We start from the raw sequence: 16,018 nt of genomic DNA on the forward strand, positions 1-16,018 counted from the left end.
AAGCCCATGCCCAGAATCATTACTTGGAGCACACTAGGTTCTGCTTTAATAAGCCAGGCCATTGATGGGACAGTCCCTAAAGCAGGTTCCCAGATGAACTAGAGGCCACAGGACCAAGCTAGACTCTTGCTTACACACTCTGGAGAAGACAGGATGAAAGCTTAAGCTAGAGCAAGGCTGATATTAGGGAACTAGCCTACATCCTGTTTAAAATCCTTTACATTAGCCACGTATGATTATCAATCATGACCCTGCAGTCTACAAAGATTTCCACTTCTCTGGCGTGGAAATGAGGTTTGAAGAAGTTAGAGCAGGCAATAAATCCACAAAATTATCTTCTAATTTTTTATCCACACAGGGATGTTTTTGAATGTGCCAGCACTAACAAATCACTACCCAAGATCAGGTTAATAAGTCTGTACTGGGACCATCCTCGGCAAACCAGTATATACATGACCAATCTTCATATCTGAAATGGGACAGAACTGGAGTCCAAACTCAGAAGGGGCGAATCCAGTCTCTGCCCCTCCTCAGCCCACCTTGGGAATCTGCCTCCCTGTGTTAGCCTGGGGAGTCCAGGGAACATGAACTGTGGCTCTGGGCATTGCTGGGCATTGTGCCTCATCTTCCAAATGAGCAGGAATAGTGCTGCCCTTCTCTATCTGGTTCTTGTCAGCCCCGGCAGCTGATCTGTTTCTGCTTTGCCTCCAGTGCAAAGCATGGGTGACATGTCCTGGTTTTATTAGGACAGACTGCAAAAGTCAGAACCAAAAGGATCACATGAGCTGCCTCGGGCTTTCTAGAACACTCTTCCAGAAGTTCTGAGACCTTTTCTCCCACAGTGCACAGGCAGCCAGAGTTCTCATCAAGACACAGGCCGTTCCCACCCGACTGGGCATCTGTGAGCCCACCTCAGTGTGCAGAGTGCTTCCGCCTCAGTTGCTTCCTACAGACCTCACACCTGCCGGAAGAAAGGGCTTCAGGTAGCGCTCACTGCACACATAAAGCACCGGCATTTGGGGCTGACAGGAACAGAGCAATGTATACAGCCAGCAGCCCCGCTTGTCTTTTCGGTCCAGCTTCTCTTTCTTTTGTAATTGCCCACTCTGCCATTTGTAAATTTGGAAATAGAAAACCTTGCCAAATTGTTCCAAAAAAAAAAAAAAAAGTAAATCAGACCTCATAAAAATCTCTTCTTCCATTTTTAAGAGAGGAAAATCAAGTCCTTAACGATTAGTTTAAGTTGATTTATTGAACTACAAAAATGGAAAATTTGTCCAGTCCAGTATTTTTTTCTGACTTCAAAGACATTGTACAGCCTGGTGGGATATGGCGGTGGTGGTGCTTGGGAAACCAGCAACGATGTTGCTCGAACATCTTCTGTGCCATCTCACAGCAGATGGCCCCTCACTCAGTCCCCATCCTCCAGATAAGGGAACAGAAGCAGTGAGGGCGCGGTCGCTCTCCAGAGGGATGCAGCTGAGACTTCAAAGTCACTATCAGAGAGTCTGTTTCAGCTGATGTGTGTTCACTTCGATTTCTTCTGTGCCGAGTCCTGTGCAAGGGACGGGAAAAAAAATGAGACGCCTTTCCTTCTCCTCCAATCTTCAGCACCTCCTCTCTTACATAATCCTAGCTTATGGTTTCGTTTCTCTTCCTTGAGAACATGGATGCATCTGAAGATAACTTACAGACACCTGGCCCCCTCTGTACTCTCCTGTCTCAGGCCTGAGTCACACCTTCCTCCTGTCACCAGAAATCATCTATCCTTCTGTCACCTGCTATCCCTTTCCTACCAGTGGCTTCTACCATCCCTTGTCAATATAAAAGGGCATGGAAGGAACAACCATTTCTTTGTTACTCAAGAACTCCACTTCAGTATGTAACAGTCAACTCAGCAAGTCCCACACTCCTGGGCTTTCCACCAAGCTTCAGGGGCATGCACCTTCTCAGCTAAAGGAAGCTCTGCTCTTCCAGTCCAGCAAGAAGTGATTTAGTCCTTGGCTTCTCTCTTGCCCTCATGTTCATCAGACAGTGTATCGGCTCCTGGACCTAGCCAGAGTGGTGTGAACTAAGGATCTCTTGGGGTGAAAAGAACCCACTTGGAGACATGGCACAGCAGCTAAAAATACTGCAGAGGACCTGGGTTCTGCTCCCAGAACCCACATGACAGCTCACAAACTGTCTATAACTCCAGTTCTAGGAGATCTAATGTCCTCATGTCCTTCTAGGCTCTAAACATACACAGAAGTATGCAGGCAAAACACCTATACACATAAAATAAATGGAAAAGAACAGCAATGGTGGTAGAAAGAGTGGTGGGAAAACTCATTACTAGATTAGGGAATAAGGTCAGGGAACTGTGTAGAGAGTCCTCGATGTTAAGTCTCTTGGCCTGGCGATGGCCCTGCTATTACCTGCTCCATAGCAAAACCATTCCCTAAGTCTGAACCTAAGCTAAAACTTAAAGCTAAGGAGACCTCTTCTGGAATCTCCCTGGACATGGATGTTTATCAATCATTCCATGAGTTCCCAGAGAGAAAATTTTCAGTGATACTGAAACAGGGTGGCAGGTACAGTGGCTGTGTCTGCCCTCCCTGCCAGCAACAGCAATGGATTAGCTATCAAATGCCATACAACGAATGTCATCAAACCGAAACAGCCTAAGATAAGACATCCGCCATCACACGCAGCGTCTGAAAGCCAGGGACACAGGAGCAGTTTAGCAGAGTGCTCTTGGCTCATGGTGTATCTTGGGGCTGCAGTCAACTGTAAGTGAGGGCGACAGTCATCTGAAGGTTTGATTGGCACTTCCACAGTATCTCAGTCACACAATTGCTGACAAGGGCTCTGGATGTAGATCTATCTTCATAGGGCATCACGTGACCTCAGAGCAAATAGTTCAAGGGTGAGGGCCAGGAGAAGCTGTGAGACCATTCAAACCTTACCTTAGAAGTCTATAGGGTAGGGGAGTAAGTCTTTTCTCTCAGAGACAGAGCTGGCAAGGAGTTTGTGCATCTGGTTTAAAACCAGCCCCAGAGTCACACCCAGAAGTGTTTCTGAACTACTGTGAAAATAGAGGTGTGAGGGTTATATTGAGTGATGCAGGAATAACTGTAATAGATGGGTGCCGTGTTGTGCATCTTCAAACTGAGAGGGTTTTTTCAAGTCATCTATCCAGTTCTTCTATTTTATATGAGGGAAAACTGAGGCCTATTGAAGAGCCCTATTGAGGCCTATTGTGACTCTCTGGCAAGGACCTGCCAGACCCCTAGTTGCAGGAACACTTCCTGATACTTACTGGGGCTTATTCTCATGGGAATACTGCAGTTCGTATCTGAGATGTTCCCAGAGACCCTGAGGCCAAGGGCTTAGTTGCCTACTTGTGGTGCTATTGGGAAGACATGGAACCTGGAAAACAAGGGCCTAGTGAAACGGGAGTCAGTCATCACGAGCATTACCATGAGGGCTCTATCAGGATTCCTGCTGCTTCCTTTTTCTTTTCTTCCTAACTTCCATGATATGAATGCCATTGGCATCATAATGTGTGTCCTTACTATAGGCCCAAAGTGACAGTAATGGCTAATCTTGATTGTCAGTGTGGTGGGATTGAATATCAACATTAAAACAAATCTCTGGGCATGTCTGAGGGAATCTTAAGCTTATAGGACTAAGCACCATGGGTGGCACCATTGCACAGAGTGTGGTCCCAGACTGAACAAAAAGGAGACCGTGAGCATTCGTCTTTCTCTGCTGCCTGGCCTCTGTAATCAGTGGCCCCGTGCTCCTGACTATGTCTTCTTTGTCATGAGAGACTGCACCTCAAATAGTGAGTCAGAATAACCTTTACCGGCTAAGTTACTTCTATCAGGTGTTTTGTCACAGCCCAGAGATAAATAGTCAGAACAATGATAGAGTCAACCCACCAGGACAAGAACCTATGGAACTGTGAACCAAGCAATCTTTTAAGTTGTCTATCCTGGGGATTTTGTCTTAGCAGAGGAAACCCAACACAGAAGCTGTCCCAAGATTAGGCCATGGTGTCCTAAAAAGAAAATGAACTTGAGAGGGTGATATGGCAGAAAATAATTTTAATTTTGGGGGCTCTCTGCAAATGCTTACATCAGTCCAGAGCCAGGTGCCTCTCCCTAGAGAACAGTCAAAAGTGGAAGGGAGTTGTTATAAAAAATAATTGGGTGAGGGGCTACCTAATGGGCCCATGCCAAAGTGTCCCCTGAGAAATCACGCCATGCAACAGATGGCAAAGGGGGTTATTTGGTGGGAGGGAGGGGAGTAAGGACCTGGAGAAGGAGTAGAGGCAGACGAGTGAGCATATAGACAGACAGACAGACAGACAGACAGACAGACAGACGGGAGCAGAGCCATGAGGGAAGAGAAGAGGCTAGGGCACAGAAAGCAGGAGAGAGAGGCCAGCTAGGAACACGTGGGAACACATGGAGAGAGAGAGAGAGAGAGAGAGAGAGAGAGAGAGAGAGAGAGAGAGAGAGAGAGAACTAGAATGGTAAGCAGTCCTTCTATAGACTCCTCACATCTGGCAGTGGCAGGTAGGTAATGGCAGCAGATATGACGTAAGCCATTTCTAGGTCCCTGGGTAGAGCCTGGTGGAATCACCTATAAGCTGAGCTGGGGTGGGGGAGGGGTAGTATAACCAGCAGCAGCCACCAAGGACTCTCACTGCAGCCAGGACAGTGACCAGAAAAATGCCTGCCTTAAGCCAGTCCTACTCAACAACTCAAGCCAATAACATGAAGCAGTAAAGAAATGGGCAGATGTAGCAGAGGTGACATTTCTACTGTTTTCCAGGCTGTTTGTTATGTCCCTTGCATATCTTACACATTATGTGCGCCATAGTATGCTGTGCTGACAGCCCTTAGGGCTTTTAATTGCATATGCTACACAGGAAATCTTTAGATCCTAAATCCTATAGACCCTTCCTAAGAGCCCCCAAAATACTAGGAGGGGTGGCAGCTGTCTTTGCTATTGCTGTGGAGGGGTCTCAGCAGAGTGAAGGGCCCATCACTCTAGAGTCAGACTACCATGGGTCAGCCAAACCCTGCCTTCATTCTGTACCAATTGAGTGACTTTGGGGAGAGCCATGTACCTTCTCTATGCCTCAGTTTCTTTATGGACAACATGGAAATAATGGTGGGACCTCATGAGCTCACTGGGAGAGATAAATTACTCTTCAAAACACTTAGGGACCAGTGCTTCACAAACATCAGTGTAACCATTAGTGACTACAGCTGCTGGGTGTCTTCTACAACACATCATCCCTAGGGCAGTGCTGGACAGGCAGTGTGACTGACCTACTCAAGATTGACAACAGTCTGACTGTTATGTCTCAAACAGGACAGATGGCTACCTGAGGTGCCCATTCACATACCAAACTGGACACTGGCCAGGTTCTCCCTGCATTCCTGAGTCCCTATCTGTTTACAGGGTATGGCTGGCATATCCTACTGCCCCCTACCCACCCATCAGCTCCTTTGGCCCTAGTTGTATAGGGGCCATTTTGGCTGTGCCATTCTCTTGGCCCAGGCCACCCTTCATGGTAAATGATTCCTCTCTTGCCTCCCCTCCTCCTCCTCACATGGCCCTGCTCAGTCTGTCCATGTTCACTCTGAACTTTCCCAGCTATCTCTGCCTCTGACAATGCTCTCCCTGTAATCTGCAATAAACCTTCTCCTCCACCATAACTAGGGGCAGCCATTCTTCCTTTTTATTTATTTCATCCACTGACTTGTTATCCAAACTCCAAATGGAAAATCTTTGAGGTGACATTCAAGCAATTACTCCATGTGCTTCAGAAGGCTGAATATGCACTGAAATAGCCATGAGACATCAGACAGGATAAGAAGAGTAGACTGCTTATTATGAATTCACTGCTTATTATTCAGCACAGTCCCAGGTCATCGGTGTGATAACTACCACCCTTTCCAGATATAGAAAGAGAAAGCCACAGACTGTAGAGCCAGGCTCACACCTGACAGTCAGGCTCCAGTGTCCACTGTGCTTCCCTCCCTCGATGCATCAAGCTGATGTTTCCCCTTGTGTTGACACAGGTAGAAAGCTAAATGAGACAAGCTAGAAGGAAATCTACAGGCAGGGGTATGCTCCACTTTCTATCCATTTAGCTGTCAGCTTTCATTTACCAGTCTTGGTTGGAAGGCCTGCACTGCTCTTAGCATCTGGATGGGGACACAGGCATGAGTCACACAGTGTCCTTTCGCCTGTGCCCCCTCAGAACCATTCTGAGTTGCCCTCTGTTCCCTGCTTTGTATCCTGTCTCTGTCCTCTCTCTTGCCTGAAAGGTGCCCTGACACAGCTCTGTGTGAAGGACGCCTTATTTAATTCTGCTTTGAGGTTCTGCTGGTATCACTTCCCCCAGGCCATTGCCTCATCATCTGTGATCCCTCAGATCATCCACCTTGGGCAGCTGTGTATCAGTGTGTACTCCATGCTCCAGATCATGCCCTGTCCTATCTCCCCTATTTCTCAGTAGTGCACAGCCTAGGGGTAGGACCTCATCTTTGTTTGTCTCAGATCTGCTATGCCCAGTGTAGGACTGCCTCGTGGCAAAGGCTCATGGCAAATGATCAAGTTGACTGGTTTCATGAATGAAATAGGTTTTGTAAAGAGTCTTGTGATATGATATAGTTTCTCTAAAACATACAGTCTACTGGCCAAAAGGATCCTTTCCCATCATGTCTATAGTAAATGGTTCCAAAGAGTTTGGCTTCCGGTCTCATTCTGGGCTCACTCTTTGGTCCAGAGGAGCCTTACAGGAACCCAAGAGCTCCTATTTCCTGTGGAAACCTTCAGGGGCCCCAAAACTAACCAGCTTGGCACCCTGCCCAACCAATCCCATCCTAGTCAGATCCACACACCATTCCAGTATCTGTCTAGGACACAACCTGCAGAGGGGAATGACAGGTGATCCCCTGGGTGCTACTGTCTAGCTCTGAGCTTGCTCTTCAAGCCAGGGGGGCCTTGAAGGACCCCAAGAGCATCCTGCCTCTCTGTGGAAACTTTTATGGGTCCCAAGACTAACCACCTTAGATCCCTGATCCATCAATTCCACCACAGTCGAATCTGCCCACCATTCCAGTTGGGTCCAATGAATTTGCAGACTAAGGTCCCCCACAGACACACCCTGCAGAATGAGATCTGCCTGAGGCACAGCTAGCAGAGTCAGGTACACTAACCTCCACTGTCTGGCCCATGCCCCGCCCTCACCTTCCTGAGAAGTCCTGCAATCATTAGGATCATCCAGCCAACAGCAGGGAAAACTAGATGCCTCGAGGACAGTATCAGAACACAATCAACAAGACCCAGGGCAACATAGCACCACCAGAGCCCTGCTAACCTGCTACAACAACAAACTCTGAAATGAAACTGAAGCATGAGACAAGGAGCTTAAATCTAATCTTCTAAAGATGATAGAGAGGACATGAATAAATCCCATAAGGAATACAGGTAGAAGCATTTAAAGAGGAAGCAAATAAATATAAAGAAATATAGGAAAATACAACCAAACAGGTAAAGGATATGAATAAAACTGTCCAAGACCTGAAAAGGGAACTAGAAGCAATAAAAAACCCACAAACTGAGGCAATCTGAAGATGGAAAACTTAGGAAAGAGGAACAACAGACACAAGCATCACAAACAGAATACAGGAGAAAGAAGAGAGTATCTCAGATGTAGAAGATATGATAGAAGAAATCAATATATCAATCAAAGAAAATGCAAAATCTAAAAAGTTTACAACACAAAAATCTAGAAAATTTGGGACACTATGAAAAGACAAAACCTAAGAGTAATAAGAATAAAAGAAGAAGATTCCCAGCTCAAAGGCCCAGAAAACATCTTCAACAAAATCATAAAAGAAAAATTTCCCAACCTAAAGAAAGAGATGACTATTAAGGCACAAGAAGCTTATAGAACACCAAACATATTGAACAAGGAAAGAAAATCCTCCCAGCATATAATAATAAATGTACTAAATATACAGAACAAAGAAAGAATTTTAAAAGCAACAAGGGGAAACAGTCAAGTAACATATAAAGACAGACCTATCAGAATTACACCCAACTTCTCATCTGAGACTCTAAAAGCCAGAAGGCCCTGGGCAGATGTCCTGCAGACCCTAAGAGACCACAGATGTCAACCCAGACTACTATACCCAGCAAAAATTTCAATCACCATAGATGGAGAAACCAAAATATTCCATGACAAAACCAAATTTAAAAGAACACCTTTCCACTAACCCAGCCCTACAGAGGGTACTAGAAGGAAAATTCCAACCCAGTGAAGCTAACTACATTTAAGAAAATACAAGAAATAAATAATTTCACACCATTAAAGCCAATAGAAAAGAAACACACACATGCACAAGTACACACTCAACCACTGCTAAAATCAAAATAACAGGATAAAATAATCATTGGTCATTAATATTTCTCAATATCAATGGACTCAATTCTCCAGTAAAAAGACATAAGCTAACAGATTGAATGTGTAAACAGAATCCATCATTCTGCTGTATACAAGAAATATATCTTTGCAACAAAATTAGTCATTATCTCAGTATAAAAGGATGGAAAAAGGATCTCCAAACCAATGAGCCCAAGAGACAAGCTGGAGTAGCCAGTCTAATATTTAATAAAACAGACTTTCAGCCAAAAAGCAATCTAAACAAACAGGAAGGAAAAAAATCCCACCAAGAGGACATCTCAATTCTGAACATCTTGTACCTTTACTTTTACATTTAAAAAAAATACTAAAGCTTAAATCATACATTGAACCTCACACATTAATAGTGGGAGTCCTCAATATCTCACCATCACTAATGGACAGGTCATCAAGACATAAACTAAACAGAGAAATAACAAAACCAACAGAAGTTGGGATTCAAATGGACCTAACATATCTATACAACATTTATCCCATGCATAAAAAATATGCCTTTTTCTCAGCACCTCATGGAACCTTCTCCAAAACTGACCATATAACTGGTCACAAAGCAAACCTTAACAGATACAAGAGAATTGAAATAATCCATATATTTTACTAAATCACCATGGATTAAAGCTGGACCTGAACAACAATAGGAACAGCAGAAAGCTTACATATTCATGGAAATTGAATAACTCTCTACTCAATGATCATTGGGTCAAGAAAGAAAGAAATTAAAGAGTTTCCAGAATTCAATGAAAATGAGGGCACAACATATCTAAATGTATAGGACACTATGGAAGCAGTACTAAGAGGAAAGCTCATAGCACTAATTACCCTCATTATTAAAAGTACATCTGAAGGTGCAAGCACTCCCAGGAGAAATAGAAGGCAGAAAACAATCAAACTAAAGTCAATCAGCTAGAAACAAAGAGAACAATACAAAGAAACAACAAAACCAAGAGTTGGTTCTTTGAGAAAATCAACAAGATAAACAAACTCTTAGCCAAACTAACTAAAAGGCAGATAGTACCCAAATTAACAAAATTAGAAATGACAATGAACACTGAGGAAATTAAAAAAAAATCATTAGGTCTTACTTCAAAAGTCTGTATTCCACAAAATTGAAAAATCTAAATGAAATGGATGTTTTTCTAGATAGATACCAATTACTAAAGCTAAATCAAGATCGGGTAAACTATCTGAATAGCCCTATAACCCCTAAAAAAAATGGTCATTAAAAATTTCCCAACAAAAAAAGCCCTGGGCCAGATGGTTTAGTGAAGAATTCTATCAGACCTTCAAAGAAGAGATAATACCAATACTCCTCAAACTATTCCACAAAATAGAAACAGAAGGAACACTGCCAAACTCATTCTATGAGGCCACAATCACCCTGATACCTAAACCACACAAAACTCAACAAAGAAAGAGAATTTCAGACCAATTTCCCTTATGAATGCTAATGCAAAAATATTCAATAAAATACTCACAAACTGAATCCAAGAACACATAAAAAAACATCATCCACCATGATCAAGTAGACTTCATCCCAGGGATTCAGGAATGGTTCAATATATAAAAAATCTATCAACAGAATCCACCATGTAAACAAACTAAAAGAAAAAAATCACACGATCATTTCACTAGATGCTGAAAAAGTATTTGACAAAATCTAACACCCCTTCATGATAAAAGTCTTGGAGAGATCAGGGATACAAGGCACATACCTAAACATAATAAAAGTAATATACAATGAGCCAATAACAAATATCAAATTAAATGGAGAGAAACTTAAAACAATTCTATTAAAGTCAGGGACAAGGCAAGGCTTGTCCACTCTCACCCTATCTCTTCAATATAGTACTTGAAGTTCTAGATAGAACAATAAGACAACTAAAGGAGATCAAGGGAATACAAATTGGAAAGGAAGAAGTCAAAGCATTGCTATTCTCAGATGATATGATTGTATACATAAAGGACCCCAAAAATTCTACCAGAGAATTCCTACAGCTGATAAACACCTTCAACAAAGTGACTGGATACAAAATTAACTCAAAGAAACCACTAGCCCTCCTTTACACAAATGATAAACCAGCCGAGAATGAAATTTGAGACAGTACACAAATAATATAAAATACTTTGGTGAAACTCTAACCAAACAAGTGAAAGAGCTGTATGACAGGAACTTCAAGTCTCTGAAGAAAGAAACTGAGTGAGATATCAGAAGACAGAACGATTTCCCATGCTCATGGATAGGTAGGATTAATGAAGTAAAAATGGTCTTCTTATAGCATTTTCAGCAAATGGTGCTGGTTCAACTGGAGGTCAACATGTAGAAGAATGCAGATTGATCCATGCTTATCACCCTGTACAAAGCTTAAGTCCAAGTGGATCAAGGACCTCCACATCAAACCAGACACACTCAAACTAATAGAAGAAAAACTAGGGAAGCATCTGGAACACATGGGCACTGGAAAAAATTTCCTGAACAAAACACCAATGACTTATGCTCTAAGATCAAGAATTGACAAATGGGATCTCATAAAACTGCAAAGCTTCTGTAAGGCAAAGGACACTGTGGTTAGGACAAAACGGGAACCAACAGATTGGGAAAAGATCTTTACCAATCCTACAACAGATAGAGGACTTATATCCAAAATATATAAAGAACTCAAGAAGTTAGACCGTAGGGAGACAAATAACCCTATTTAAAAATGGGGTTCAGAGCTAAACAAAGAATTCACAGCTGAGGAATGCCGAATGGCTGAGAAACACCTAAAGAAATGTTCAACATCTTTAGTCATAAGGGAAATGCAAATCAAAACAACCCTGAGATTTCACCTCACACCAGTGAGAATGGCTAAGATCAAAAACTCAGGTGACAACAAATGCTGGCGAGGATGTGGAGAAAGAGGAACACTCCTCCATTGTTGGTGGGATTGCAAACTGGTACAACCATTCTGGAAATCAGTCTGGAGGATCCTCAGAAAATTGGACATTGAACTGCCTGAGGATCCAGCTATACCTCTCTTGGGCATATACCCAAAAGATGCCCCAACATATAAAAAAGACACGTGCTCCACTATGTTCATCGCAGCCTTATTTATAATAGCCAGAAGCTGGAAAGAACCCAGATGCCCTTCAACAGAGGAATGGATACAGAAAATGTGGTACATCTACACAATGGAATATTACTCAGCTATCAAAAACAATGACTTGATGAAATTCGTAGGCAAATGGTTGGAACTGGAAAATATCATCCTGAGTGAGCTAACCCAATCACAGAAAGACAAACGTGGTATGCACTCATTGATAAGTGGCTATTAGCCCAAATGCTTGAATTACCCTAGATGCCTAGAACAAATGAAACTCAAGACGGATGATCAAAATGTGAATGCTTCACTCCTTCTTTAAAAGGGGAACAAGAATACCCTTGGCAGGGAATAGAGAGGCAAAGATTAAAATAGAGACTGAAGGAACACATGTGGCCCATACATATACAGCCACCCAAATAGACAAGATGGATGAAGCAAAGAAGTGCAGGCTGACAGGAGCCGGATGTAGACCGCTCCTGAGAGACACAGCCAGAATACAGCAAATACAGAGGCGAATGCCAGCAGCAAACCACTGAACTGAGAATAGGACCCCTGTTGAAGGAATCAGAGAAAGAACTGGAAGAGCTTGAAGGGGCTCGAGACCCCATATGTACAACAATACCAAGCAACCAGAGCTTCCAGGGACTAAGCCACTACCTAAAGACTATACATGGACTGACCTTGGTCTCTGACCTCATAGGTAGCAATGAATATCCTAGTAAGAGCACCAGTAGAAGGGGAAGCCCTGGGTCCTGCTAAGACTGAACCCCCAGTGAACTAGACTGGTGGGGGGAGGGCGGCAATGGGGGGAGGGTGGGGAGGGGAACATCCATAAGGAAGGGGAGGAAGGAGGGGGATGTTTGCCCGGAAACCGGGAATAACACTCGAAATGTATATAAGAAATACTCAAGTTAATAAAAAAAAAAAATGGTCTTCTTACCAAAAGCAATCAACATATTAGATGCAATCCCCATCAAAATTTCAACACAGTTATTTACAGACCCAGAAAGAACAATTCTCAACTTCATATGGAAAAACAAAACAGGAAAGTTAAAACGATAAAACAATAAAAGGTATCACCATCTAGAGGGATCACCATCCTTGACTTCTAGCTGTACTGCAAAGCAATAGTAATAATAAAACCTGCACGGTATTGGTATAGAAACAGACAGTTTGGTCGATGAGATCCAATGGAGTACCCAGAAATCAACACCACACGGGGTGTGAGGGTGAGGAAGGTGGGGGTGGGCTGATGTTGGGGTAAGACTTACAGGAGGGAGTACTTGGAGGAGAGGAAGGGCTGCTATTGGGTTGTAAAGTGAATAAATGAAACTCGTCACTTTAAAAGACGAGTTTGGCTTCCTGGAATTTTGCTTACATTTTCCTTATAATTGCAACCCATTGTTTCCTATTTGCTTGACAGCTCCTAATCCCCCTCCTTCTTTCTTGACTAATAATTACAGGTTGCTATCCCCCAGTTGCTGCTGTCAAGTAGGTTAACTGGATTGGCTTCTTCTCAGCAGATAGAATCCAGGAACAACATTTTCTGTTTGGGACAGTTTCCTCAAGCTGCAGGATAGGCTTGATCCTGGACTGTGCGCTCTGCCATGTGTTTGCTCAATGAACCTAGTGCTTAACTTCCCAGTGTAAAATAAAAACATGCACAGCTTCTGTAGGAAGTTGTGGATTCAGGAAGCTATAAGTGAAGAACTAGAATACAGCAGGTGCTCAATAAATGCTTTAGCCTTTCCTTCCCTATGCAGGTAATATCTGTTGATCTTCTTTCCTGTGGTACAATAATGAATGCATTGTCCAGAAGACTTGTATGTGAAGCCTGGCTGTACACAGACACAGAAAGTAAAGTTGTCTCGAGCTACAGAGCATCTCTCTAGGCTTCCCCACGCAGTCCTTCTCCCCAACTTCACATCTTTAAGTAGAAACCCACAAGACAGATCATGTTTCTCATGTGGCTGCGGCTCAGACCACCCTGCGCTGCACTTCCCGTTACACAGAAGCACGCCGGATCAGCAAGTGCTGTGAGGACACACGCATGTGGATAAAGAGGGAAGGGTGCTCTAGAAGTCACAGCAGGGAAGACCTGAAGGCTGACACTTGGAGGGAGAAGCGAGTGGGGAACAGACAGACTTCCAGGACAAGAAAGGAGGCAGCTGTACGTAGAGACTGGAAACCCAGCCCTGCCTCTCGGGGAGTAAGTAGATGACTGTAAAAAGAGAACTTAGAGTCAGAGCCAAGGGTGTGGCTTGGCAGTGCTGCTATCCAGCACGTTAGTCTTGGGTAAATTTCTGTGCCTTTTTCCTCATCTGTATAATGGGTTTGAAAACTCAGCTCATCCAGTACCACAGCTTTGCATGAAAATCATACAAAGTAACATATGTGGGCATAAAACTTATACCACAACATGGCATATCATGGGAAGGGGCTTTTATAATAATAAACTTGTAGGTTGATTTCACTCTCTAAATGTCTGACTTCTTTACAAAGCGCTTGGCCAAGGGTTCCTTGGGATGGCATCTTAAATGCTTTGCCCAACTCCAAAACTCCAGAAGACTTTGAAAAAATAGGCAAAATTCACCCATGCTCACCCAAGAGAATTTAATCCTTAGACACTGCTGTTCCTTAGAAATGGCTGTGCATGCAAGGCCAAAAGGAGGAAGAAATAAAATAATTAGTACGCTACATAATTACCATTCGCTATCATGAATTATTACCACTTCTAGTTAAACTACTGTCAAATTACTGTTGTCACATCACTCCTGTTGCCATGAGGGCTAATAATGTGCTTTTCTTATTTGGATGTGGTTCCTGACAGGTGGGGTCATGGGCAAACAAAATTACTCTCGAACATCCACACGTGTTGCATACAGAACCTTGGAGCGGTGCCCAGGCGAGTCTTTCATGTGCTGCCATCCAAGAGGAGGTCTCATTGGAAAGCTCACAACTGATACTCCTTCATCGGCCAAGGGTAAACAGAGTTGGGATCCGAGAATTCACCAGTGTGCATCTCTGGTGGGCATTAGCTAGCTGGTGCTGAATAATTCATCATAAGCAGTGATCACGGGGCTGGAAAGGCTTCTCCTGTTCCCAGACCCTCAGAAGAAGAATTAGGCATATGATAAATAAAATCAATAGTTATAGATTCATAATAGTGAATGATAATTATGTAGCGTGCTAATTATTTTATTTCTTTCTCCTTTGGCTTTGCATGTGTAGCCATTTGTGAGAAACAGTAAAGGTGTCTAAGGATTACATTCTCTTGGGTGAGCATGGGTGAATCTTGCCGATCTTTCCAGAGCCTTCTAGAGTTTTTGGAGTCACCAAATAATAGTCACAAGTCTGTTTTCTACTCTCTCGGCACCACAAAATAGTTGTCCTTCTCCCCATTTTATGGGGTGATTGGTGGTAAACTTGAAACATGTCCTAAGTGTCTACTGTGTGAAAGTCACTTCTTTAAGGGTCTTCAATCTTCATATAAGGATGAGAAAATTGGGTTCGATCATTGCCCTGTCAGTTTAGAGGGACTCATTAGATTCCCAGTCACACAGGACGGACGACATTTGTGAGGTAGCACAGAACTGAAGGATTTGACCTGGTTTGGGGTGAATGAGGGGAGATAGGATGAGCAGTAAATGTTCTCAGAGGAAACTGTGCATGGCCTGAGCCTGCAGAGACAAGACTAGACACAGGATGTTCAGAGAAAAGAACCATCCAGGCAAGGCAAACAGAAAGGACCACGGCAGCAGCAAGGGAGGCAGTAGCCGAAGTGGGTGGGGCAGAGCTAGGCCAAGATTCACTGGAGCTAGGACGTCACCCTGAGGTCCAGACGAGCCTCCCTGAGGTCTGACATGGAAAAAGGCACCCTAGATTTGTGTGCCCCTGGATTCTTCCTGCCTCCACCCATCCTGTTTGCTGCAGCCCCAGCAGACATAGGGTGGCTCGTGGCCCAACAGGAGGAAACTGGTGGCACAGATGCTGTTGACTGGGACACAGGGTGTGACAGTAGAGATGGGGAAGCATTGATAAGCCAAGGGGTCCCCAAGAGGCACCAGTGCTCTGGAGCCAGGTAAATCCCAGCTGGCGACAGTGTGGATGTTGTGAAAACGAAGACTGCAGAGAAAGGAGCCAAGGGCTTCCTCAGAGAGGGTGTGAGACTCTATTGTTCCTTTCTCTTTCCTTTTCCTTTTCAATCACGTGCATGAAGATATAAACTAAAGCATTCTCTTTTAAAAGTTTATACGGGATCGTAACCCTGCTTTATATATGGGAAAAGGCTGACTCCCTGTGGGTTTTCTGTATTTTCATATTGCTGTAATTCAAACAATGTGATGAATCCACTCGCTGTAAATTCTGAAGCTGGGTTCAGAGGAGCTGAATTTTATGGGGACTTTATTGAACTGTGCCCCCAGGGTTGGGTGGCTGTTTGTGG

The 16,018-nt window shown here is 43.6% G+C and overlaps 1 long non-coding RNA gene across 1 annotated transcript in view; it reads right to left on the reverse strand.

Moving 5' to 3' along the window:
* Nucleotides 1-1,236: 1,236 nt before the first annotated feature.
* LOC148005957 (uncharacterized) overlaps nucleotides 1,237-16,018 on the reverse strand; it is a 17,322-nt gene continuing 2,540 nt past the window's right edge. Inside the window, exon 2 of the long non-coding RNA XR_015621020.1 lies at nucleotides 1,237-1,555. This is a non-coding gene — a long non-coding RNA (uncharacterized LOC148005957). The remainder of the gene's footprint in view (nucleotides 1,556-16,018) is intronic.

Source organism: Rattus norvegicus, chromosome 5, assembly GCF_021556685.1.
Source record: "Rattus norvegicus strain SHRSP/BbbUtx chromosome 5, alternate assembly SHRSP_T2T, whole genome shotgun sequence".
NCBI classification, from domain to species: Eukaryota; Metazoa; Chordata; class Mammalia; order Rodentia; family Muridae; genus Rattus; species Rattus norvegicus.